Raw genomic sequence first — 26694 nt, forward strand, 5'->3', positions numbered from 1 at the left:
CCTATCCTCAAACATCGCCTAATGCCTCCAGCTAAGGAGCTATCTCCTTGGGAGTGGCAGATGGTACAATGCGATATATCTTTTATGCAAGTTACAAAACACGCTCCAGAGATTGAAATACAAATGCATTTCCGGGAACTCCAATACAAACACTCCTGCACGGAGTTCTACACAGACGCATCAAAGTCACGCGAGGGGGTGTCCTATGCAGCCGTCGGCCCATCCTTCTCGGAATCCGATGTACTGCATCCGGAAAGAAAAGCGTCTTTACGGCTCAGGCCTACGCACTGTTGTCGGCTGTAAAGTATATAAAGAAATCAAAACTCTAGAAATCAGTTATATATACGGACTCCCTAAGTGCTGTGAAGGCCTTAATATCATTTTCTAAGCACAAAAATCCAGTAATCAATGAACTCTATTCCGTCCTATGTAAAACGTATGTATCTAACCAGCATGTGATTATATGCCTGGTGCCTGGCTACAGGGGCATCCAGGGTAACGTTCTAGCGGACCAAATGGCCACATCAATTGCATCGTATTCTGTAAATCCTACTGCAGCAGTCCTTGTCACAGATCTGAGGCCCTACTTGCGCAGAAAACTGCGGAACTACTGGCAACGCTCGTGGAACCTGGAAACAAATAATAAGCTGCATGTAATAAAGCTACTATTGGGTTTCTGGCCTCCTGTAACAAAATCACGCCGCACAGATGTCCTATTCTGTCGTCTAAGAATAGGACACACTTTTGGCACGCATAACTTCTTACTCACTAGAAATGAGCCCCCAACCTGTGATAGATGCGGGGAGAGGCTGACCGTCCTCCACGTCCTCCTGGAGTGTCGAGAAGCCGAACATGACAGAAAGAAACATTTTCCCTTAGCATACCGGCAGCACATCCCCCTTCCTCCTGTTATGTTACTCTGAGCAGAACCGCTCTTTGACACTGACGCAGTCCTAGGTTTCCTGAAAGATGTTGTATTACATGTAATTCGCTGATACGTTCGTAGCGCCTCCTCTCTATAGAGGATAGCGCTGTGATAGTTCTTTCGTATAGCACATGCCTCTCGTCCCTTGCGTTTCAATGGCTCTGGCGAGGCAGCAGTGCTCCAAGTAATTTTACGAGCTTATATATTTTCTATTTTGCATCACCCACTCTTTCACGACGGATTTTATTGCACATAGAACACGTCATTTGTCATCGACATAATCTTATTACAGATATATTTTGCGCACTTTAGAGCGACTATTTTTAAGGCCCCTATACAGACACTTTACCCCATAGAACTCATAACTACATTGCGAACTCATGACCACTGCCTTGGCGCTGTTTGGCCACACTTGGCCCTTGCGCCAAAAAACACTACATATCATCATCATGGCTGACATACACACGCAGAAACAAAGACTGTCCATTTATGATATCACCTAAATGTTGCTTCGCAACTATGTCAGTTGTAGCACAATTTATTCCATTGAAGTATAAGATTTCTCACTTTTTTCTCCCATTCACTTTACCTAAAGCGACCGGACCCAACCGTGGCCAGTGCACAGAACCGTGCCACGACCACTGCACTCGATTACAACGCACCCGAGTCGTTCTACACTCACCGGGCCCTATCTCTCATGCGATGTGAAGCGTTCGAGAGCGCGCGTTGGTAGTGCACGCTGACGTCACAAGCCGCTCGGCTTATTTAATGTGACTTTCGCGGCGGCGAAACTTTCGGGGAAGGCGAACGTTTCAGAATACGGCCTCAAAACGGATGACGATTGCCGTTGTGTGGAAGATATACACCCCAAAAGCTGTACAGCCTGTTTCACAATTAGGGGAAAACTCGGAGCGCATTGCATTGAGAGGCCGTGCGATGGCCCATGAACCGTGCACGAGTGCGTGGACGGTTACAGTTCATCACTGGATACAACGTTTCTTCATTGTTCCACAGTCCACCTTTTGTGTTCTTGTGCAAACTCGAGCGGTTTTGCTCTATTTGCGGCCCTAAGTAGACTTTCTGGCGGCTGATCTGCTACTTAGGCCGCCTTCCCAGAGCCGCCGCCTCACGGTAGACCTCAACGCCTTCAGCTTAAAAATTTGTCATAGCCCTTGAAGCGAGGCGCAGGGCCGTGCATGGCAGCCGCAACCACGAAGAAGTCCTCCTCGTCCGTGAGGGGACTCCTTGATGCGCCCTTCTTTCTTGTAGGCTTGCAGTATCCTGTTCACCGCTTTAAGTGACCGTCCTGTCATCTCTGCTATGTTTTTTTCAGCATAGTTCCTAGAACACTTCAGTAATATTCAGTCGTTCTTTCTCCGGTACACAGGCCATGTGAACAAGGTAAACGATTTGGCACTGTTCGGGTCACATGAAAAAGCTGGAATGAAGACAGACGAGCGCCAGCTTTATTCAGATCAAACTTTTATTCGGTTCAGGTCAGTTGCGCCGTTCTTGTATCGCCAATGACAGAAGGAGGTCACATTGCAAGTTGACTTTTCAACATGATTTCCTTTTTATATTAAGCAGTCTAAAGGACGCCAAATCATCCGCAAATGCACAATCGCGGGACGTGCTGCGAATGGACACATCGCTGACTGATTTACTTTAGAGTTCCTTGCCCTCCAGCATGAACGCTGTCATCGCTGACGCTGGGGACAGGAGATACTACGTTGGGAGCGTGACGCATGCATTTCCTCGCCGGCTGGCAGGGCCTGTCTGGTGTATTGTTTAGAAGCATCGCTTCCAACTCACGGTCTTAACCTAAATCATTCCTTTATTCGTATCCATTTGTTTCATCGTGTTTGACCCGCATACTTATTATTGTTGAGTGCTTTGTTTTCCTTTCGCGTCAAATAAAGGCCGAGCACTTTGCGCGCACATTTTTGTGCCTCTGTCTTGCCGCTGCGTATTACCGTAGCGCACACAGTGAAGAATTATGCGTGCGCGTACTCCGTATACCCCGGCCTTTCGAAAGAAGGAATGAAGCATGCTTTAAAAAGAAGTTATTAGAACCCAGTATCGACAATGAACGCTCAGAGGTTGACGTCGCACAACGGTTGGTAAAGAATACCGGCTCACTTCCCGCCGTAATAATGAGATACGGGCACTGCCTCTGGCAGTGGCACGCTTCCAGACAATGCGGCCAGCGCGCACCATTGTAGCAGACGACGCGTCTTCTCTTGAGCCTCTGCGCCTGCGCGAGCTACTGCCGCCGCCCGATTCCAGGGGACGCATAAGTCGCGGGCCGCTTTTTCCGTCGCGACGAGAGATTCGATTTTTTACAAGTACTGCTCCAGGAGGGCACATGTAACTAGCAAACGGAGGCCTCAGGAGAACACTTGAGGTTTATCGCGGGCAGCCGATCTTATACACCCCTGGCACGGGCAGGCTTCTGCGAGCCCCAACCTGCGGACCAGTCCAGGTTCTAGCTTGGGTGTCCTGGAGGCGCCGCCAATAATGTGAAATGATGATACGTTGTTACAGTTAGTAAAAAAAAGGACGATTAAATCGATATAATTACGTCCAGCTGCCAACTTGTGACGCGCTCAGCACTACTGCCTCTCGCTACTTCTGCAACCCCTGTCAAAACTTTGCCTCGAAAGGTACGTTCGACGCACCTTTAGCTTCTGGTATTTTTCCTACGTCTGACGTACCGTTAGTCACTTTGTTCAACGAAACTGGGTCGAACGATATTTTGATGGAAAGTGTCCCTGTGACATCAACATAAATGTGACGCCCCATTGACATAGAGAAACACACTTAAAGAACACAGTTCAGAGACAGGCGTTTTATTTTGGATGCGCATGATCGGTCTAAAAAATGTTTCGGTAAATGAAATGACGCACACGAGCGTTGTAAGAAATATTTAGGTAAATAAAAAGCAAATTCAAAGGGCTCGGGCATTCTAGAAAAAAAGCAGCAGAAAAATATCACGTCGTCCTTTGATGTAGATGGCGTAAATAAATTTGACCAGATGAATATTGCACTGTGTCATTGTCTAGTCCTGCATGACCATAATATTTAGTGCAAAGCACTCGGTGATATGTAACTAACACACAATTTTTTGCAGTTATGTGATGCGAGCCTCAGAATAACTGCCCTCGAAACCTCATAGCCAGGATCTGTGCACGACTCTTTAGTGTGGAAAGCATCAAGCCTCTGCGCAGAGTGCCGATCTGGGAGCCTGCTTCATGTTGGTGAATGCCTGCTTGGTGACTTGTAATGAACGAAATACAATTGTGAGCAGTGGTGGTTATACTAGTGTGGAAAGAGTTTTCATGAAAGTGGCACAATTGAAGTTACTTAAGGCTGCTCTCCAGATTTTTCTGTTTAAGATCCCTGCAAATGTCACACATATTTGGTAAATTTATGAACATTCTTAATTATCACTCACATTTTGCGAACGAGATCTACAGTAATCTTGTGCAATTTAACGTGAAAGCGTAGTTACTGTAACTTGTAAAACTGAAACAATATGAAATTTATTGTGAGGTATATTGAGATGCAGTCAAATAAACAACGGTGACTGAAAATAAATGTAATTGTCAAGGCAATACTCCAAGCCCTAATTGAATTTTTTTACATGATCAGCTCATTGAAATAACATGCGCCATCCGTGTATTCTCTGAGCTACGAAAAGGTTACTTGTTGTCTCATGTCTTTGAATGACGTAGTTATGTAGTGTGCAATGCATTTTAAATAATGTGCAGGTGACAGTGCCTATCCGCTCCAGCCATGGCTTGTCACACCTGTTCCTGGGAACTACATTTCTGGTAGCCCTGCAGCCATGTTTAACGACGCCCACTCATCGCTGCGCTCACTTGTGGAACGCTGTATTGGGGTCCTCAAGATGCGCTTCAGGTATCTGCAACGGCACCGGGCGCTCTACTACGGGCCAGTGTTCACGTCAAAAATCATTGCAGCACTGCGCACTGCTGCACAACTTGTGCATGCGTGCTGAGCTTCCAGAGCCAGATTGCACCTCTGGGATCGACGACTTTGACGGAGACGTGAACGCATACGATGACAGCGAAGATGTGACGGCGGCAGCACTCTACAGGGCGGGCAGGTAGAAACGCGAAAGGATGCTGCAAATTTTCTGAGCAGGCCAGCAGTTCAGCATATCCAAGTAGCCACCCTGCAAATGACAGCCATTAAAATAGTAATTGTAGTCCCTGCAAGCGCAGTTCGTTTTTTTTCTTGTTTAAAATATTTGTTTTTATCTATGGTATTTTTTGGTTTTTGTTGCAGAAAGCAACAGGCAGCTGGAAGACGCGGCATATTTTAGTAGCTAGTCCATAAGCGTGTCATTGGCAGGTAGTCAAAGACACTTATTATTTTCTTCGTGCAAGTATAGTGTGAAATATCAATCATGTACCCTTCAGTTCTCACAGAGGACGACAGGGATTACTTTCTTTTTATGTGCCACAAGATTTCATGTGCCATTGCACGTTATAATAGCGGCAAACAATGAGAAGCCTCCAGTAAGCTCCATTTATGTTCAGCATTAATGCAAGAGGACAGACCTTTGTTGGTTTGATTTTCCAGATGCCGCAATATTGTGCTCCTAGTAGCATACTCATTTAACATTTCTGGCCCTATGTGCTGAGCCTATGCCCTAGCCCTATGTGCTGAGAAGGTGAGAACTCTCATCAGCAGGGTGAGCACACCTTGGACTACCGTCACGGCGTCTTGTTTTACCGTCCCGGTGAAGAATAATAGGCCACATGATGGGAGCATGGGAGAATCCAAATGTAATACCAAGAAGGCAGTCTGCCTGGTCAATGGAAAATCTGTGACCCTGACCAGCAGGTAGCAATGTTACCTTCTCTGAAACATTGACTTCCATATCACAAGACCTGCAGCACAGTCACTCTGCCAACGGTTGGCGTGCAGGATGCATATCCTCCAGTGTGATGCCTCGGTGTATTGTCTAAGTGTGCTGTGTGTATGCTGGCTTAGGTAGTTTTTTTTTTCACGTGCCACACGAACATGTTCTCCCTCTGAGATGTGCTACGTGTGCCTGCTGATGAGCCTACAGTGTGATGCTCTGGTGTGCATAGGCAGTGTTCTCCCAAGACAATGTGATTTTCATGTGCAAGAAGAACAAATGCTTGATTTATTGGTGCACTGGGTATGCAGGATGAGTCTGCAGTGTGTGCTTTGTGTAGCTTGGTACACTGCCTGAGGGCGCTCTTTTATGTCTTAGCAATTCATGCTTGCTTTTAAGCTTGTTCCTTTGTGTAGACTTCAGTAGTGGGATGTAAGTAAGCCAGTGTCTGTGGAGAATCTTGCTATGTGCTCCTCCCCTTATAATGAAGGATAAGGTGTGACTTGATGTGCACAGCTAAGAATATGTTTGCCTGCGTGGGAATTAATCACGATAGTCCCAGATATTCTTGTAGGAGCCACAGTGATGAAATGGGTACAGCGGCACTACAATATCGACATGTTTCTATTGGACGGCATGTTTAATAATTTCGTCCTTTCTCTGTCCACATTCATTGGCCTTGTTTTATTGCGAAAGCATTGAGTGGCTTATGAGGCAGGAAACGCAGTGTTGGCGGCGTGACCACACGATAATGCAGGAAGGCTACGAACCCTCCACCTTTGGTGGAAGTCGAACCCACGACCTTGTTTTGTGCGCACCTTGTAACGAACACCGCTGGTCACATGATGTCGCCGCGCTTCTGCTGACATGGCTGCAGTGCTTTCGCATTCATTGACGTAGTGACAACTAAGTGCCATTCTTGAATGCTGGCATCGCAATGGTGATGTGGGTGATTTGTAAGTGTATAATTTGCTACACGTTAAATAAAATGTCATTGCGCAAGCTTTCACAGCCACATGGTTACCAGCAGTGCTCGAGTTATGCATCAATTAAACTGAAAAGAAAAAAAGGTTTTCCCATGCTGCAGCACTGCAAAGTTTACCTAATTTCCAAGTGATGCCAAATCACATCACAGGCGCTCACCAGTTTACTTTTGGCAACAGTCGCCTTGGACTGCTCATGCACTGTCTGTCTATATCCAGGGAAGTATGGTCACAAAGCAGCTTATTCGGAGAAAACCGTGCATCCATGTCTTATGCACTGCCTTTCATAGCTTTGTTGTGCTCGCAGGGAAACCAATGCCCAACTCACCTGATAGTTAGTTTTGTCTTTGCAAAGTTGCAAGCATTTGCTGCAGGGTGGTGACTTATTGCCGAAGTGATTGGGTCTGCTCCACCTGTTGTGCTGCGATCTGTTGAAAGTAACGGCAATGAAACCGCATTCTTTAGGATGCATGTGAAACCAAATTATTTAGTATAGTACCGTTGCCATGCTCTGGTCGATTCGCTGCATGAAGCCTGTCTGTACCTGCAGGTGTTGCTCCTGCACCTTTAGCAGGCGACGCTGGTCTGCTGCCAGAGTGGCGGCGCTGCTGTGCATCCTTTGCACTGCAGTAATCCGGCCGCGTGGTTGTAGGGGTGGAAGGGTTCGGTGCACTTGGGGAGCATGCAGACAGTATCCTGCTGTGATGACTGCATGCATTTTAATGGGATTTTAAGGATGTGTTTTCACCTGCAAATCATCATTTCATTTGCAAAGGACATGACCATGGCGAAAAAAGCATGTACTAGTTATTTGAAGCTGTGTTATTTTGCTTCACCTGTTCTATATTTCTTTTGCAGTGTGTTTTTCATGAGCATGCGTATTACCAATGCAGTTTACGTATTTGCTATACATTCATATTTAAGTAGAGGATAACAACCTGCTGCAGCAGATGCATTCCAGTGGCTTGCAGGTTGGCTTGGAGACATGCATTTACTTTGTATCTTCAGTGAACACTAAAGATTGCTGAGAGTCCTGGCAATTTAGGTCTAGCCCTCCCCTGTGGCACCTCTGACAGTGAAATTGTTTTTGGATGAGAACAATTAACTCTTTCGTTACCGCGCAGAAATTGATTGATATGACTGACAGTTTTGCCTTGTTAAACATGTCTCATGCACCGGTGAATGCTCATGAGGGTGTGTTAGTTCGATAATGGTGTTTGACTAACAAAGTACAATTTTATGTTCCCCATGGTTGCCTTTATCCATGAGCACTTGAATTCATGTGCAGATTAATGTGTACGATCGTTGCTATTGTGTAGCACATTTATAGTGGTAATTAAATAATTAATATCTTGAGGCAGTGTGTATGCATTTGTGCACACAGAGCTAATGCATCAAAGGCCCAACTGATGAAAATCATTATTTTTCTACTGTGTCGCAGACATCTTAAAACACTTCAAATTGTACCTGCGGTGCAAGTTTGAATGATCTGTGTAAATGTTTCAGCTAAATGTGTTCAAAGGCTGGTTGTTTGCTCTCACCATCAGCATGTCATGTGCATTGGCGTTTCTTCTTTCATTGTTTCTTGCACAAGGTTTTAATTCACCATATATGTTTGGTTGCTAAATGGGTGTTTCGCAAGTAAGCTAGACAATAAAAAGTTTATGTATTCATATGTGACAGTCCTGTAGAGAGCTGTAGTTTGGTGCACGCATTCTGTAAACTTAAGAAAGCTCAATGAAGAACAGTACATTTTTATATTCAGTATGCTTTTTAGCAGAATGCTCTTCACAATGTACAAACAAGTGTTGCAAAGCTATATTTTCACAGGTCAGAAAAAAATGTATTTATCTTTTTTCTCCACATTTATGACAATTTATTTCATGGTCACCATGTTCCAACTAGGACAACAATTGCCTTGCAAAAGGAGGTAGTGCCTTCTCTGTTTGTACAAGAAGTTGAACAAGAAGTAAGAAATATGCATTTAACCTCATATTTAATTACGCAACACTTCCTAGCATACTCTCCAATGCAATGTTTGTGCCATGCATTTAACATAATGCTTTATTCACACTACAGGACCAGAGACTAGTGTCTGCACTTATTGTTCCTCTGTATGAAGGTTTCTGTAACTGTTTGTATAACTCACAACGTTTTTGCCACGAGCTCATGCTTACACCTTCATTGTGATCAAGGGACCCATATGGGGCCCAAAACGTCACATTCTTTATTTTTCTTTTATTCTTGCAAGTGCACATTTCTTTGGCACTGGCATCGCAATGTATCTTATAAAATACAAGGGTCTCATTATTTTAACAGCACCGCATGAGCGTCGGCAGGCCTGTCGATGAGTGCCTTTTAATGGCGCAAAGTGGTGACATCGGCAAGGTATTGCTGATCTCTCTTGCTCATCTTGTCACTTTACGCTCTTAGAAAGCACTGACTGGCTGGCCAGTCTACGCTTGTGCAGTACCATTGAACAATCGTTTGACTGTGCACGCAGTTTGACTGTAAGTGCAGCACTCGGTTGCTGCATTCTCACTTTTTTTTTCTCGTATATGCTTATGACTTATGCCTGTGCATAACAAGTGTCTATGGAAAATTGGGGCCAGACAGACAGACAATGAACCTTTATTAAATTAAAATTGGGGCCACGTTTCAGTTTTTCCAGGTATCTTGAAGCATGTAAAAGTACTATTAAGCATGAAAAGAGAACCACTCCGTTCACAGCTGCTTATTGTCTGAAATAAATACATGCATGCCTATTTTGGATGCCCGCATGAAAAAATAAGCGTTCATTTGTGTTGCATTACTAATTCAGCATTAGTGTATGCACTGGTAAGGAATATCAACTCCCCATCACTAGTTTGTCACATGATACCTACATGTACCGAGTTCATTATCGGGACCATCACTAACCTGGCACTGTCGCAGAAGCATAATCATGCTCTTGCAGTGCCGCGATAGCTATGCTAGCCGCAACGTCTCCACACTCCTGCGGCACTGGCTCAAGCTGGAGGCTTGCACGGGAATTCTGTGATGCGAGGCTTGCACGTGCATTCTGGAATGTGATGGGATTTGGTCACGAAAGGAAGGCAAAAACACTAAGTGCAAAATGCAAGAATTTGTTTCTGTTTAATGCAACCTCTGTGGAGTTGACCTGTATGTTGTGTTGTGTTGCAATGACAATATTTAATTTCATTTGATGTTCCCGCACTGCACTATGGCCGAAGGTGGGTCCTCGCCTATGACAGAAGACATAGGCGAGGGCCCAGCTTTATTTCAGGGACCTTAATATGTTCAGTGCACACCTATACTCAGGTGTGCATAGATATTTGTATACCTTCATATGATTTTCTAGGAATTTCCACATATCAACCCCATCTGTATGATAAAGCATTCTGCACTATTCTGTATGGAATGTAAAGTGTTTTCATTTCTGATGACTCTACCTTGAAAGTTCAGTGATATAAAAGTGCAACTGTGATTATTTTTTATGGAATCTACACACTGATATTTACATTTGTCGTGCTGTGTTAACTGTTTTTTATTTTCATATTATGCAGTGTTGTGATGCTGCTTTTACTGTTTTGTAATAAACAGTGTTAAAAATTTTGCGCATCATTCATTTGTTGTTTTTATATAGCGCATCTTGCAGCTTGTCGTTCCTCTCATTTCTTTAACAGGCATGTCTGTACCGTCCTTTGTGTTGATGCAAAAAGCTGTCGCATTTGAAATGAAGATGCATATATGCAAATATATGTACTTTATCTCTATTCTGCTTGAGGTCTTCCTCGTACTACTTTATAATATTCTTGTAATTGCGTGTCTGCTAGGCAGCGATATGGTACTCCGCAAAGTCATTGATACGGATAAGGGGCATGAGCATGGTTTCTGACTTGGCTGCTAACAGGGGACCTTAATCGGCGCCTGAGGAAGGAAGGGCCGCAGCCTAGGGCAGAGTCAACGCCAACGATATTGAGTACTTGGGCGTCGTCTTCCCCCAGCGAAGCAGCCAAATATGGCAGGCCCGCCGCCGGTACCTCTGTAATGTTAAAGCGCACCTTCGTAAAGGCACGAACACATCGCATTGAACCCATCGCTAACCTGATTTCAGCCGCCAGTTCTGCAGCTTTCGCCCGCGCAGCTGCCACACGTGCCTGCCATAGGCGTTGCCACTCTTGTGGCGAATGGCTCGCAGGGCCTACCTCGTTGAGCTCATTTGTAAGCTCCAGCCACATTTGTTGGCGCAAGTCGGCGCGCAGGTTCGAAGCTACTCGGCCCATTGCCGAGTTAGACGTGATGTAATTTAGCACGAGTTGCCACTGTTCGGCGCTCATGCGCGGCGAGTACGGGCGGCGGTTCAACGAGATGCTGCGATTCGCGGCGGCCATAGTTTCACTTTTAGCAGACGACGTCATCACGTGGATCGTATCTTAATACCTTCAAGGTTAATATTCTCTCTTCAATTGTAATTTTTTTACCCTGCCTATTTTGTGTTGTATGTTTATAATACACTTACATATTTGCTCTATAAAATGATAGCTTTCACGTAGCAGCCGACGAAAGTAAGAGACGTTTTTGATACGGAATAATCTTACCTCTTCAGCTAGCTGCTTTATTTTCACTGTAGAGGAAAACTGTTTTGATTTACCTAGAACCTTACGTTCAGTGCCTTCATTTCAGTTTCTTAGGCGAAACGTCAAGTTTGCGTCACGTTACGTAAGCAAAACTGGGCCACCAGCGCCATTTTGTTTGCGTCGCGCCTACGTCACGCACCGAAGAAAATGGCGGAATGTCCAGTATAGCGCCCCTAGTGACCCCCGCGTCGTCTATCAACTGTTGTACTTACACCGTGCGCCGGCCATCTCCTGCCGCGAGCATCGAAAAAAAATACAGTGTGAAATAGGGTAACAACATTTTTTTCATTTTTGTTATTCTTCCCCGGTAAAAGCAAAAATATCTGCCTGTAAATTAAACTAAACTTTGCGGCTTACTTCCGTTGCCCAGCGACAGGCGAATGACGAGCTAGGTGCATGCATCAAGCCAGTGACATTTCCATAGAGCCAATGGGACCGAGGTTTAGAGGCGACGATAGCGCTGTCTGGTTTCTAACGGTAGTTGCACGAACATTAGAAAACATATATAAGGATTGCATAAAGAGCGAGGTGTACTGCGAAATTGCTAGAATTTCAACTCTTATTTGAAATAGAATGTTTTCATTGCAATGTATAGTTGTTGCACGATTAATATATATTATGTTTGATAGCGCAGAAGATTCACCTGCTGCATGGCTGCGTAGCGTCTGTTCGAGAGTCATACTCGGTCGAGCCATAAGCAATCCAATATGGCTGCTTGCGGCAGCGACGCCAGCCCACTCTACCCACTCGTAGCAGACGGCAGCTTGGTTACAACGTTGTACCCTGATTTGTCAGTGTTCGTCTTACCTGTTTGTTCTAGAACTTCAAATTGAATTTACTTTCAGTTTGCCGAGAAACTCAGACGGACATTCGTTGTGCGGCGTGGGCCATTCAGCCGTTCGCTCGCAAGACGCCAACAAAGCAGTTTGTAAATACACAAAAACGCCCATTGATCAGGAACACCCCATAGAGGCATCAATTATAAATTCCTCTTTGTTATCCAATATTAAAAAAATAATAACAGCATTCCACTGAACTAGCAGTCAAACTTCACAAGTGCCTTTTACGGCAAAACAGAAAATCAATTATCTGCTGCAAAAGGTATGTGCATATGCAGCAATTGGTCAACTGTAAAAGAGTGAAGCAACTTCTGTAGTTATGCTTCAGGTAATCATATCCTCTGTTCTAATTGGTCAGCTTGCGTGCTTTTCTGGCAAGGGCACTCTGTCTTGACCTTGTTTCTGTGTTTTTGTTAATGTGATGTGCCAACACAGCATTGTCCTACAAAACATACAATTTTATTGCTGTAGCCAGACGAACCGAATAGACTTGGCTGTTTTGAAAGTTTCTTTGCACACATTTTTGAAATCTCTGCAGTACTGAATTTCTTGTTGGAAGCAGGTGTCTAATTGTTTTATATATTCTGTGCACTCTTCAGTGGTTGCTGAAATTGAGTTGTACAGGTGGTCCGGAACGCCATTCTCCTTGAGGAGTGCAAAAAATTGGTTTCTCCCAGAAAGAACACCACCATCTTCATCAAGTAACTGGCTTTGGCAAGTGCAATCTGTGGTCTTCACGGCAAGAAAGTTCTTTATAAGAGTTCCAGTAACCTGATATATGACATTCTCGTATATGGCCCCCGGACTGACCCACCCGGGAGAAATCAATAGTTGCCTTTTCCTGTCTCTCTCTCCCTCCAGCCCTCGTCTTTCTCTGACTTTTCATCTTTCCTGTGTTCTCCTAGCTTCCGTTTACTTCCAATTTTCCAGGCAGCAAGGGTTAACCTCGTGTGAATAGCCAACCTAGGTTATCTCAAATTTGGTTATAGTGGTAACGTACAGCTGGCATTTGCAGGACCTGTTTTTACAGTCCCTGTAACGTCCCCTTGAAGGGCTCCACGGTGGGTGGTTGGCGTTATTGCCGAAAATTACATTATTCTATGGCTAGTTCCTTCCCTACCCTGCCAGATCGCCCTCAGAAAAGAGGGCGCACCGAAGACGTATTTCAGTTTTTTGGACGACAAAGACCCAACTTCCCACGATTTCCCGTCATTCATTCGGAAAAGCCAGATAAACAAGTAAGCACAATCTCGCAATTTCTAGTTTCGAAGTCTTTAAGGCTCTTGGTCCAGGTTACAAAGCATCAAGTATGGCAAGTGGAGATCTCTTTTTGGAGCTCCGTGACCTGAAACAATACGAAAAGCTACCCAATCTAATGTCTTTTGGAGACTTTCAAGTGACACTGACTCCGCACCGCACTATGAACACTACACGCGGTGTTTTCGCAGATGGTGACCTGCTTCAGCTGACAGAGACAGAGCTCCTAGAGGGCTTCAATGAGCAAAATGTTGTTAATGTGAAAAGAATAATGATGAGGCGCGATGGTAAAGAAATTGCGACCAAACACCTAATTCTCACCTTCAATTCAAGTGTCCTGCCCGAATCAATCGAGCCCGGTTACATAAAACTCCGTGTCAGGCCTTACGTGCCCAATCCACTCCGATGTTTCAAATGCCAGCGCTTGGGCCACAGCTCGCAGAGCTGCCGCGGCCGCCAAACTTGTGCTAAATGCAGTGCCAAAGAACAAACCACTGAAACTTGTGAGAACGCTCTCCACTGTGTAAACTGTGATGGAGAGCACGTCGCGTACTCGTGGTCGTGCCCATCCTGCAAGAAAGAAAAAGAAATAGTAACGATCAAAGTGAACGAAAATATCTCATTCAAGGAGGCACGCAGGCGGGTAGCATACCTGCCAAAGAAAAGCTTTGCCAAAGTGGCGCGTCAGGGGGCAGCGTCACAACGGCCTCCGGCGGCTGTCCGACCCACAAGCAGTGAGTCGGCAGTCACCCCGTCTGCCCCCGCGGCAATTGCAGCTAGCGCTGCTCCGTCAACCCAGAATGAGGAATCATCGACCCCGAAGGTTGGCGCAGCCGAGGCTGCCCCGGCCTCCCCGGCCCCTTCCTGCGCTGGCAACAGCCGGCGCAGCCGAATCCCACAGGGAGCCCCATCGACCTCCGGGCTGGTGGGCGCAGGGGTTTTGCCCTCCAAGGCGGGACCCTCTCTAGTAACTTCTCGCTCGCAAGAGCACGTGTCCGGCGCCTCACAAGAGGCAATGAGCACACCTATCCCCACGGCGCACCAAGCGCCTAAGGAGCGGCGAGGCTCCCTCGAACGCTCCAGAAAAAGCAGAACCCCGGTTACAGGGCCTCGCAAGAGCTCTGTAATCTAATTCATCACTTCTGTTTCCTTATACACCGCACCAAATTAGTTCAAATATGGATACACAAATCATACAATGGAACGTCACAGGTTTTCTGAGAAACCTTGATGATTTACAAGAACTCATCCACCAAAACAATCCAAAAGTACTGTGTTTACAGGAAACACACTTAAAACCAAAACACAAATTTTCTTCGACCGCACGTTATTTTTCGCAAAGATCGCGATGATGCTATCGCATCATCGGGCGGTGTTGCCATTATAATTCAAAGAAGCATAGCGTGTCAACGTTTACAGCTACGAACGGCCCTCGAAGCAGTGGCGGTTCGAGTTGTCCTGCTAAACAAGCTCATCACTGTTTGTTCGCTTTACATACCCCCACACTACAAATTAAACTAACCTGAATCTCAGTCCTTTGGGGATCATTTGCCAGAAGCTTATGTTCTTGGCGATTTCAATGCACACAGCAGCCTGTGGGGAGACTCGTATCGATGCGCGAGGTCGTCTCGTTGAACAGTTCCTTTTTTCTTCTGCTGCGTGCCTGCTGAATAACAAGGAACCCACATAGTACTCTCTTCCAAACAGGTCCCTTTCGTCAATAGATCTTAGTGTAATTTCCGCGTCTATACTGCCCGAACTCAAATGGGAAGTTACGAGCAATCCTTACCGGAGCGATCACTTCCCCGTACTGCTAAGAACATCTAAAGAAAATGAATTTCCCTCACAGGCTCCTAGGTGGAAGATAGATACAGCCGACTGGGAGAAATTTCGAACTCTATCTAGCATCTCATGGGCTGATATGTCTTCTCTAGAACTTGATGCCGCTGTGGAGTATTTTACAGCGTTCATAATAGATGCCGCATCTAAATGCATATCTGCAGGAAGTGGCTTGGCATGCAGACGGCGTGTCCCGTGGTGGAACGACGAATGTGGGATTGCTCGTAAGAAACAGAACAAAGCGCGGGGGTTGCTACGCGCTTCCCCCACTGCAGAGAATCTTATCAACTTTAAGAAAGTAAAATCTCAAGGCAGGAGAACCCGCAGGCAGGCCAGAAGAGAAAGTTGGCAGAACATTTTATTGTGTATAAACTCCTTTACAGATGAGGCCAAAGTCTGGAACAGGGTAAATAGAATTAGAGGTCGGCCAACGTACTCACTCCCTCTGGTAAATTCGCAGGGCAATACACTGCAAGATCAGGCAGACTCACTTGGGGAGCACTTTGAGAGCATGTCAAGTCCAACAAATTATTCAGAATGCTTTCTCAAATACAAGCAACTAGAATAATGTAAGCCACTCATAAGAAAATGTCGAAAGATTGAACCATACAACTGTCCTTCTAGTATTGCCGAGTTCAGAGCTGCCTTGAGATCATGCAAGAGCTCCGCGCCGGGTTCTGACAGAATCATGTATGAAATGATCAAAAACGTACACAATGACACCCAAGTTGCACTACTCACAATTTTCAACACTATTTGGGCTGCGGGATACTTTCCAACTGCATGGAAAGAAGCAATTGTGGTCCTTGTTTTGAAGCAGGGGAAAGACCCATCTATGGCGGCAAGCTATTGCCCGACAGCTCTTACAAGCTGCCTGTGTAAGGTTTTTGAAAAAATGATTAATCGCAGACTCATACATTTTCTTGAACTCAACAATATTCTTGATACCTATAAGTGTGGCTTCAGAGACGGCCGGTCGACAACAGATCAACTTGTACGCATTGAAGGATATATTCGGGACGCATTTGTACATAAGCAGTTTTTCATGTCAATATTCCTTGACATGGAAAAGGCATATGACACAACATGGCGCTACAGCATCTTGCGAGACTTGTCGGAAATGGGCATCTGTGGCAATATGCTGAAAATAATTGAAAGCTATTTGTTGAATCGCATCTTCGGAGAGAAAATCGGCAACGTGTTGTCGCGACCTTTCACACAAGAAACAGGTGTACCACAGGGAGGCGTGCTGAGTTGCTGAGTTGTACGCTCTTCATCGCGAAGATGAACACGCTTCGTGCTTCGCTACCACCTGCCATTCTTTATTCTGTCTACGTTGACGACATTCAAATCGGCTTCAAATCCTGTAACCTCTCAGTATGCGAGAGACAGGTGCAGCAGGGCTTGAACAAGATTTCCAAGCGCGCAGACAAAAACAGATTTAAAATCAACCCCCACAAAAGCTCTTGTGTTCTTTTTACAAGAAAGAGAGACCTGTTTCTGGACCCTTCCTTAGAACTGTGTGGACACCAAATACCTGTCAATAAAGAGCACAAATTCCTGGGTATTGTACATGACTACAGACTCACATTCATTTCACACTGTAAATATCTGAAACAATGAACTTAATGACACTTCTATCCCAGACTACATGGGGTTGTGACAGGAAGTGTTTAATGAACCTATACAAGAGCCTAATTCGGTCTCGATTGGATTATGGTGCTGTAGTATATAACTCTGCCGCCCCGAGCGCGCTAAAGATGCTAAATCCTGTTCACCATCTAAGTATCCGGTTAGCCATTTGCGCTTTAGAACGAGACCGATTGAAAGCTTATACGCGGAATCAAATGAATGGTCCCTCCATCTACACAGAACTTACATCAGCCTTACATATTTCCTAAAAATACAATCCAATCATCAACATCCATGTTTTAACACTGTTAACGATATGACCTGCACTACACTTTTCCATAATCGCCCCTCTCTAAGAAAGCCTTTCTCGCTTCGAGTGAGGGAGCTTAGTGTTGAAATGCGTGTCCCACTCTTCGAGCTTCGCCTAATGCATCCAACCAAGTTGTTGCCGCCTTGGAAGTGGCAGGTCATAGAATGTGACATATCCTTTTTAGAAGTAACAAAACACGCACCAGAGATGGAAATACGAACTCATTTCCTAGAACTCCAGCACAAGCACTCCTGCCCAGAGTTCTACACAGACGCTTCGAAGTCTAATGCCGGGGTGTCGTATGCAGCCGTCGGCCCATCCTTCTCGGAATCCGATGTATTGCATCCGGAAACAAGCATCTTTACGGCCGAGGCCTACGCATTACTCTCTGCTGTGAAGAATATAAGAAAATCAAAACTCCAAAAGTCAGCGATATATACAGACTCCCTAAGTGTCGTGAAGGCCCTGATGTCACTCTATACACACAAAAATCCAGTACTTAAGGAACTATATTCCGTCTTGTGTATAGCGTACAGATCTAACCAGCGTATCATTATATGCTGGGTGCCTGGCCATAGGAGCGTTGAAGGTAACGTTCTGGCGGACGAGATGGCCACGTCAATCGCATCGCAAGCTGTTAACCCTACCGCTCAGGTGCCTGTCACAGATCTGAGGCCTTTCTGGCGAAGGAGGCTGCGAGATCACTGGCAACACACGTGGGACGCGGAAACGGATAATAGGCTCCACCTAATAAAACCACAGTTAGGATTCTGGCCCTCGAATACAAAATCACGCCGTACAGATGTCCTATTCTGTTGTCTCAGAATAGGACCCACGTTTGGCACCCATAATTTTCTACTCACTGGAAGTGAGCCTCCAACCTGGGGTAGATGCGGGGAGAGGGTGACCGTACTCCACGTCCTCCTGGAGTGTCGGGAAGCCGAATCTGAGAGGAAGAGATATTTTTCATTGGCATACCGACAGCAGATTCTTCTACATCCTGCAGTGCTTCTTGGTCCAGAACCGCTTTTTAATGCAGACACAGTCTTAGGTTTCCTCAGAGATGTGGTTTTACATGTTATTAGTCCCATGAATTCGTAGCGCCTCCTCTGTCCAGAGGATGCCACTGCGATAATTGTTTTGCATAGCACATGCCTCGAGGCCCTTGTGTTTCAAGGGCTCTAAGGAGGCAGTAGTGCTCTAGCATATCTTATAACCTGATATATTTTTACACATCGTATTATTTTTTTCTTAAATGCATATAAATGGTTATAGTACAAGTCATACGTCATCGCCATAATTTTATTATACAGATTTTACGCACTTTGGAGCGTATATTTTAAGGCCCCTTTACAGCCACGTCACACCAACTTCATAGTTATCAGTACACTGGAAATCCATTACCACAGACATGGCGCTCTATGGCCATACCTGGCCCTTGCGCCATAAAACCCCATACATCATCATCATCATCATTCTCATATATCATGTCAGTGGCCTCTTGTAAAGGTGCCTGTGGGTCAGCACAGTCAAAGTTTTGCTCTCTGCTGTGGCTCATAGTAGGTGTAATGCTTGGTAACACAAGTGCAGAAAGCATCCTCGATGTTGATGAGGAATGCGTTTGTTGTCACCTCGCAGTTATCCTGTGCAGATAGGCTGAAAAGTTTTACTATACAAATATGTTTGAGGGAAGCGATGAATTGATACACATTGAGTGTTTCATTGCAACCATGCTTTTTGCGAATGGTTGCAAAGAAGTTCTCCATTGTGTCTTGCTGTAAGCGCCGTGTTTGCAGATTTGAATAATTGAAGCTTTCTTTTAGATCAGTCCACAGCAGGAGCAGGGCTTTGATTGTGATTTGCCATCCTCTGATTGTTTGGGGCTGCTTGTCCCGAGGACCACCGAAGTGCCATTTAGCATACCAACTAATGCACGACTCAAGGAAGGTGTGGTGCTCCGAATCCTGTGACATTGCGTACCTCATTTTTTCATCTTGTTTTTTTTAGTGCAGAGCTGTTGAGGGTGTCAAAAAGCTTATCCATCCTTTCTGCAAATTCTGCAGTAGCTTTTGCACCGACAGGAAGCTCTTCAATGGCAAAAAGATTAAGCAGTGCAACAGAAACACATTAATTGCAAACCTGCGTTGCATACTTCACTCTCATGTCAGTGAAAGGCATCCTGTAGATGTGTTGTTCTTTCTCTAAGTTTCTTGGCCGATCTGCTTTTCAAATGTTCAGTAGGTCTGTTAGATGCCTGATCAATGTCGCGAGTTTTAGTGTACAGGGTTTCAATGTGTTTCCACTCCACAACCTCTGAGCGAATTGTAAGTTTACCTCGCCTCAAATTGTTCCTTATGCATCTGATGAAGTATACATTTCGATTGTTTACAACAAGGATGGCTTATGGAAAGAATGGATAAGCACTTTTGACAAGCTCAGATTGTCTGAGCCTTGGTCACAGATCACCGCTTTAACCAAGAGACCTTTTGTTTCAAGCTGTTGTATTAAAGCAAGCAAAAACCGTCGCATTACAAGGGCTGGAGTTGCATTGTGGGACGCTACAAAGGCTACTGGTTGCATCCAACTTCTCGATATGCCAGACACTGCCACAAAAAGTGCGGTGTTTGCCACATGGGAAGTTCTGGTGTTTCCATTGTCTGTAAAGCCAATTACAATGTCCTTTGACTGATCATACATTAAATTTTGTTTTAGGGCAATTTCATCAAATAGCAGACAGCACGCTCTGTCTTGCACTGGCCAATCCTTACTTATTGATTTAATTGCATCCATGGCCCCTGCTGTGATACCAGGTGCCATGGGAATATCTGCCAGCCAGGGCCTCAGTGTCCTCGCATGCGGCAAATGAAAAACCTCCCTTAAAAAGCGATAAGCTTTTGGAGAATGGAAGAATAAATTTAAACCAAATTAATTCATTTCTTTGGACCAGTTTTTTTTAGATTTTGGAAAAAAGCAGAGCCTGATTTGAGCTTCAACCAGTTCAAAAAGGTCTCTTGGTATATGCGGCTCAATCCTGTTCAGTGCCTCGTTACGTGTTATGCGTTTGGCCTTGTGTTTTCTCCTAATTCGGGCCAATGCCTTTCGGTACTTCTCACTGCGAGTGGTAATTTCATGAAAGCGCTTTTTTTGTTTTTGGGGTGTATGCAGAGGCACGTTTACTACCGGCTGCTTTTGGGGTGCGTGGTGTTCCTGCGGGCACCTTTCGCTGTTCGCTTGATGCAGCATGTTCTTCAGTGAGCCCGACTTCAGAACGACCACTGGTACCAGCAGGACCTAAAAGCGAAATAAAAAAATAATTGCTGTTATGGTTGAATGTAATTTGAATAGCAGCACACGACTTTCATGTGGCGTGGGCAAGCAACAAAATTTGGCATAGACTATGACAACCTCTTTGTTTGCAGGATCATCTACAGAGCTTTCATGAAAACTTGTTTGATACCTCAATTTTTTTACCGATTGTATAACGCCATCCTAAGTTAGGTGCACAATATTAAATTAATTTAAAAAAACTGGAGCACTAATAATTTATGATATATATAAAGGTCAACTGAATGTTAAAAGTGAGCAACAAATTGCACAATGTGCTCAATAACTACAGTGTGGCGAAAAAATCATTCGTATAAATGCTTATAACTTGAAATGTCCTAGCCGAAGGTTTTCAATTCCGTTTTTTATTTCTTAGCGATTTTAAGAGCGTTGTACGTATATGCAAAAATGTGCAGTTAAGTCATTGTGGGTTGTGCTTGACATCTGTATGGCGGGAATTAAAAGTCTGAGTGCACTTGAAATTGTTGTAGTGCGAAAGGAATGCTGCTACTGTTATTATTTATTAATCAATGTCCATTATTTAAATTTACATCATGCAATGTTTAGAAGTAACAAACGCAAGCCTTGTAATTATATGCTGGGATAACTGAATTCTATGAAACGTTTGACATTTCTTCAACAAATCTAATGGCCTACACAGGAAGCTATATAAATTCTCGCTTTCATCACCCCGCTTATATTGTCATCCAGTTAAGTAAGCTCCTCAATTTTATGTATTGCTGGCACATTCTTATAGGGACACTCTATTTGAATGTCAAAGGATTGTAGAATAACTTTTACGAACTGTATTTTTGTTACAGTAAACTTATACCCATGTTGTGGTAGCCCACCTTGATCAAGTGGGCATATTTTTTCAGTGTGTGGTAATTTGTGTTTACGTGTCTTTTTAAGCTCTAGGATATACAGTAGAACAACATGCAAAGTATGCGTGCACTTCCATTAATCTGTCAGGTCGACTGGCTCCAATAACAGCGGCGTGGCTGTTGTGGCCAAGTCGTCATCTGCAAAGTACAAAACAAATGAAACAATCATACCAACGCCCACACAAGCGCAGGTTGTATATGACTTTATTGCGAATACAGTAAAGAAGTTCTGTTGTTAAACAAGCTTAATATTTTTTCGCATATATAGCTGAACGACGAAACTTCTGTTAGCATGATTTCCACTTGCATATCACAACTTTTTTTCTTTTGCTGTATGCATCTTGCACTTATACAGGGCAATGACTGCAGTGGCAAAACACTGCTATGAAATACAACTAGGTGACTGAGGTCTCGGGAACAAAGAGACAACCTGTTTACATGCCAACCATTCTAAAAAGTGAAGGAAAACTTACCAGAGGGGCGATTGTCGTCCTCTCCACCACTGCTGTGAAGCTGAGCATTCTCTGCGGAGAAAAATGCTTCTTTTAGATTCTACGTCTATATGAAATTGAAAGTAAAGGAATATTATGAAGCAACACTGCAGCTACCATCTGAAATATGTAGAATTGGCCAGTGGCTTGTTGTGCAAGAAAAAGCCTTTCGGCAAAATGGTGGTGACGGAGCAGTGCAACATAATGGCTTTAAAGAATGGGTGTTCCTACATGCAGGTACTTTATGACCTAATGTTTTGCAGTAAGCTTCATGTGCCCAAGTATTGAAGCCGCAACTTTGGATTCACGAAACCATTTGGGGACCCCATTGCAGTGGCATTGTTTAGAGTCATGGTCGCGGGATCGAATCCCGGCCACGGCGAAAACACCCGTATACTTAGATTCAGGTGCACGTTAAAGATCCACAGGTGGTCAAAATGTGCGGAGTCCCCCACTATGGCGTGCCTCATAGGCAGGTTGCGAACGTAGTTGCCGCGCCTACTAGGGCGCCCCTCGCGGCGGCGAGCGCAGAACCGGCAGGATACGACCGGCCCGCTCGCGTTCGGAAAGCCTGTATGTGCACTGTTTCGCGCGTAGCTGTTGCCTTTTCTGAGCAATGCCGAAGTGCAACCCGAGCTGTTGAGTAGTGGGCTGCAACAGCACGTACACCAACTCACGAGGAACAAAGTTTTACACGTTTTCAAGCCGACCGTATGAAGCAGAACGGCGTCAACACTGGATAGCGCTCGTCCGACGGCATAAGCTGTTTTATGTTCCGGCGTTTGCCAAGTGCGTTATAACGCTGAATTCTTTGCTTTTACAGCAATGATGGCAGCAACGGGACACCTAGAGTAAGTGGCGTAGCTAGGTCGTCTGGCATCCGGGGCCCATAGGTCTTCTGCCCGCCCCCCCCCTCCCCCGGGTTTATTGGAGGAAGGCGAGGATATCAACAACTTCTGTGTGTCTCCAGACGTATATGACCCCCCCACTGGCCCCTTGCACCCGGAGCCCACGCCTCCCCCCCCCCCCACTTGCTACGCCACTCACTGCCTGCAGTGCGTACCAGGATATGCATCAAACAAAGTAGTTTGTTCCTACACTGTACCGCAGTAAAGACGTGGAACTCTTTCCCAATCCTCTCCCATTCAAACAGCGCTAGGGCTTGCTGAGAGATTTGAGAAGGGGTTGCAGCCGGCTGAGCTGGCATACACTCTTCTGCGCCCATGGCAGCATATCAACGAAGGTGCAGATGAAGTCACCAAAATTTTTGACAACGTAGTTTATTGGAACCTCCTTAGCACGCACTGAAAAAACGCAACATAAAAGTATCGCACTTCCAGTAACTTGGGCGAAAATATTTTCCCAGCGTAGTCTAACACAACTGGTACGTTCATCCCCTTTTTTGTATTTGGGGAGAGCAACCTTAGAATACCTCTGGTAGGTCCTACGAGTCGTTCATACGCCTCACGTTCTTGGATGAGATGTTTTGGATTCGTATTTGCCGTCATGTATGTACAGGGAAACTCCCGCGGCGTCCTTGCACTTCCTTGCGATGCCTGCACGGCAATCGCAGCTCCCCGCTAGGATTTGTCTGCTGTCGCCGATCTTCAAGGATCAATTTCGCCTACAATTTCATGCGTCCACACCGTAGATAACGAAGTAAATTACGCTGAGCTTCACGCATCTCGCTGGTGCATTATTTTTCGTTTGCGGAATAAACCTAGGATTCACTTCCGATCAGTGCGAGTTCAACACTTCCCTCACGTCGTAGACGTGCCCCACTTCAAATAGACGACTTCCTTTCCCTAAATTCCTTTCACGAAAAAAAGCTATGAAGATCTTGTAATTCCCCGAAGCCCGGTTAAAATTAATATCGGCACGCTGTTTCGCGCCATCGCTATCGTTTGACAGGACGCCAAACACGCAGTGCGGGCTGCTGACGCCGTGAGTAATCCTACCACATTCGCGCAACTATTCGTCAGATGGCGCTAGGGGTCGGAAAGACGGGGCGCCGCCTAGCACTTGCAACCTGCCCATAATCACAAAGTGGTTTTGGCACGTAAAACCCCATAACTATTTTTTTTTCGTTATAGTTAGTTAGTTAATTGGGGTTTAATGGCGCAAAAGCAACTAAGGCCATGCTGCGCCAGCCACAAGATATTAAGAATTCAAATGGTAAAGCAGTGGGAGCTGCGTTATTTTAAAGTCTGTAAAAAACCGGTTTCTTCTAGAAAGCTGAACAAGTCAGCGAAAGGCACTAGCGGTTCATCTCCGAGTATTGAGGCGGGGTGTAAAGGTATGTGTACGTCATAGAGATTGTGTAAAAGCTTTTGTCTCTGTGTTTCAATATTTGGTCATGTCATAATAATGTGCATTACGGTGAGTGGTTCATGGCACTTCTCGCACGTTGGCGGGTTTTCGTTTTGAAGGAGAAAATTGTGTGTCAGGTGTGTATGCCCGATTCGAAGTCTACATAGGATCACCTCATAGAAGCGTTGCTGGTGACAGCATGACTTCCATTCTCTAAGCACGGGTTTTATTGTGTGTAACTTGTTATTTGTGCATGAGTCCCATTCTAGTTGCCACTTTAATGTCAAGGCCTTATGAATAGCTCGGATACTGTCTTTGTATGGAAGTGTTGTTTGCGTTATACCTTTGTGTGCTGCCATGAACGCGCATCTGCTGCTTCATTCCCTGGTATCCCGACATGGCTTGGGACCCAGCAGAATCGTATGGTTCTTCCATATTCGTTATAAGCCAACATGTTTAGGATGTCACCAAGTAGGGGTTCGGACGCGGAGTTAAGGTTTAGAGCTCTGAGTGCGCTTAACGAATCGGTATTTATGATAGTATTTTACTGCCGTCCATATTGCGAAAACTTCGGCGGTAAACACTGAAGAAAAATTATTTATCCGAATGCTATTTTGCCAGTTTTTCGTAATTATTCCGACACCTACGTATTCTTGTGTTTTGGAGCCGTCGGTGTGAAATTCCGTGTAACGTTTATATTTTTCTTATATAGCTCGAAACTCTTGTATTATGTGTTCTTGTGGAATGTCTTTTTTCTTTAGATGTGTTAGTGTCCAGTCACATAGCTGTGAAAAGTTGTACCATGGTGGCAATCTTGGTGGCCTTTCAGCAACCTGCAGGGCCTCGTGAGGAACATCATAAGCCTGACAGTATTCTTCGTATCGTAAGATTAGTGGCCGAATCATGTTCGGTTTGCTTGTGTAGTGTATCCTTGATTTGCACTGTGTAACGATGTTGTGGCATATATGTTGTGGTGATGATCGAACTCGTAGTACATAGGAAAGTGTAGGCAGTGCTCTGCGTTGCTGTAAGGACGGCTCATTGCAGTCAACATATAAACTTTGGACAGGCGATGTTCTGTAGGCACCGCTTGCCAGTCGTAGGCCGAGATTATGAACTGGATCAAGTCGCTTGATGTATGACTGCCTAGCTGCACCACAAACTACACTACCATAGTCGAGGATGCTACGTACGAGGGACCGGTATATACGTAGTAGACAAGTTCGGTCAGATCCCCAGTGCTTGTGTGATAGCACCTGTGTGATGCATAGAAGCATACATAGAGTCATAAAAAGTTAGCGAACAAAACGAGAACAAGGTGAAGGCAGGAGCCAACGTTTCGACAAGTGGACTTGCCTTCTTCAAGGCATTGAAGAAAAGTCCACTTGTCGAAACATTGGCTCCTGCTTTCACCTTGTTCTCGTTTTGTTCATCATCTTGAATTTCCATCTCCCGCCTTCCCCGTGTTTTCCACAAAAAGTTAGTTACACCTGTGAGGAAGTAACTATACCGCAGGAGTCAACAGCCACTAATGCTGATGAGGCTAAGATACTAATTCAATTGCCAATGAAATTTTCCCGCTTAGTTTTCGATATGTAGAATGTAACATGCAGCCACGTTACCTTGATCAAAACTTTTGTTTGCGTCTGCGCCCTGCCATTCCAGTGCCACAGTTGCTCGGCAGTAGTCTACATTGACAAAATACTGTTCAGTACTTGTGAAGGAGGTTGACAGTGCAATGAGCCAATATTTATTATCAGGTGCGTTTACGCTGCATTAACTAATTGCGGATGCTTACCATGGTCATGCAGAGGGTTGTCTTCTTGGAGCATGTCTGCAAAAAAGAAAAAAAGAACTAAACCACAGAGAACTATTCGCTGGTGCATGTAGCGCAAGCTTTCATAAATAAAAAAATAATGAAGTAGATCATTCCTTTGTGCTTTGCAAATTTGCTCTGGCACATATTTAAAAATTACTCACTCTGCTAAGGATGGAATATTTTTTTTTTAATAAGAGGCTTACCTTCTTGCACATGACATCTTTGAAAAAGTCTGCAAGAAAAAAAATATTCACATTCAGATACTCGAATGCATTACACACATTTATATTGGCGTTACCAAAGGACTCCTTAGATATACTTATTGAATGATAAATTATGTTCAGCTGGGTGCACCAAAGGCCTAAGTTCAGGTTCACACACCTTCACAGAGGGGACTGCTCCTCGTGTGATCCTTGTGCGGGCATCACTTGTGAAGCAATCCCGTGTGAAGTGTTTGCAGCAGAGCACATATGTTCCATGTATTTGGCTCCTTGATTTGATGAAAAGATCTAGCCTGTTCGCATACTGAAGCCAGGCTTCCAATCTGAAA

The 26694-nt window shown here is 44.9% G+C and overlaps 2 long non-coding RNA genes across 2 annotated transcripts; both read right to left on the reverse strand.

Annotated features, from left to right (window-relative positions):
- Positions 1-4585: 4585 nt before the first annotated feature.
- LOC135909834 (uncharacterized) lies at positions 4586-20834 on the reverse strand. The gene is made up of 7 exons (XR_010566820.1): positions 20497-20834; positions 18180-18262; positions 13857-14105; positions 9719-9860; positions 7299-7507; positions 7128-7227; positions 4586-5123 (listed from the first exon to the last, which is right to left on the reverse strand). It is a non-coding gene; the product is annotated as an uncharacterized lncRNA (long non-coding RNA).
- Positions 20835-26632, reverse strand: LOC135909835 (uncharacterized). The gene is made up of 5 exons (XR_010566821.1): positions 26526-26632; positions 26348-26376; positions 26124-26159; positions 21998-22048; positions 20835-21662 (listed from the first exon to the last, which is right to left on the reverse strand). It is a non-coding gene; the product is annotated as an uncharacterized lncRNA (long non-coding RNA).
- Positions 26633-26694: the final 62 nt, after the last annotated feature.

The sequence above is a fragment of the Dermacentor albipictus genome, chromosome 1 (assembly GCF_038994185.2).
Source record: "Dermacentor albipictus isolate Rhodes 1998 colony chromosome 1, USDA_Dalb.pri_finalv2, whole genome shotgun sequence".
NCBI classification, from domain to species: domain Eukaryota; kingdom Metazoa; phylum Arthropoda; class Arachnida; order Ixodida; family Ixodidae; genus Dermacentor; species Dermacentor albipictus.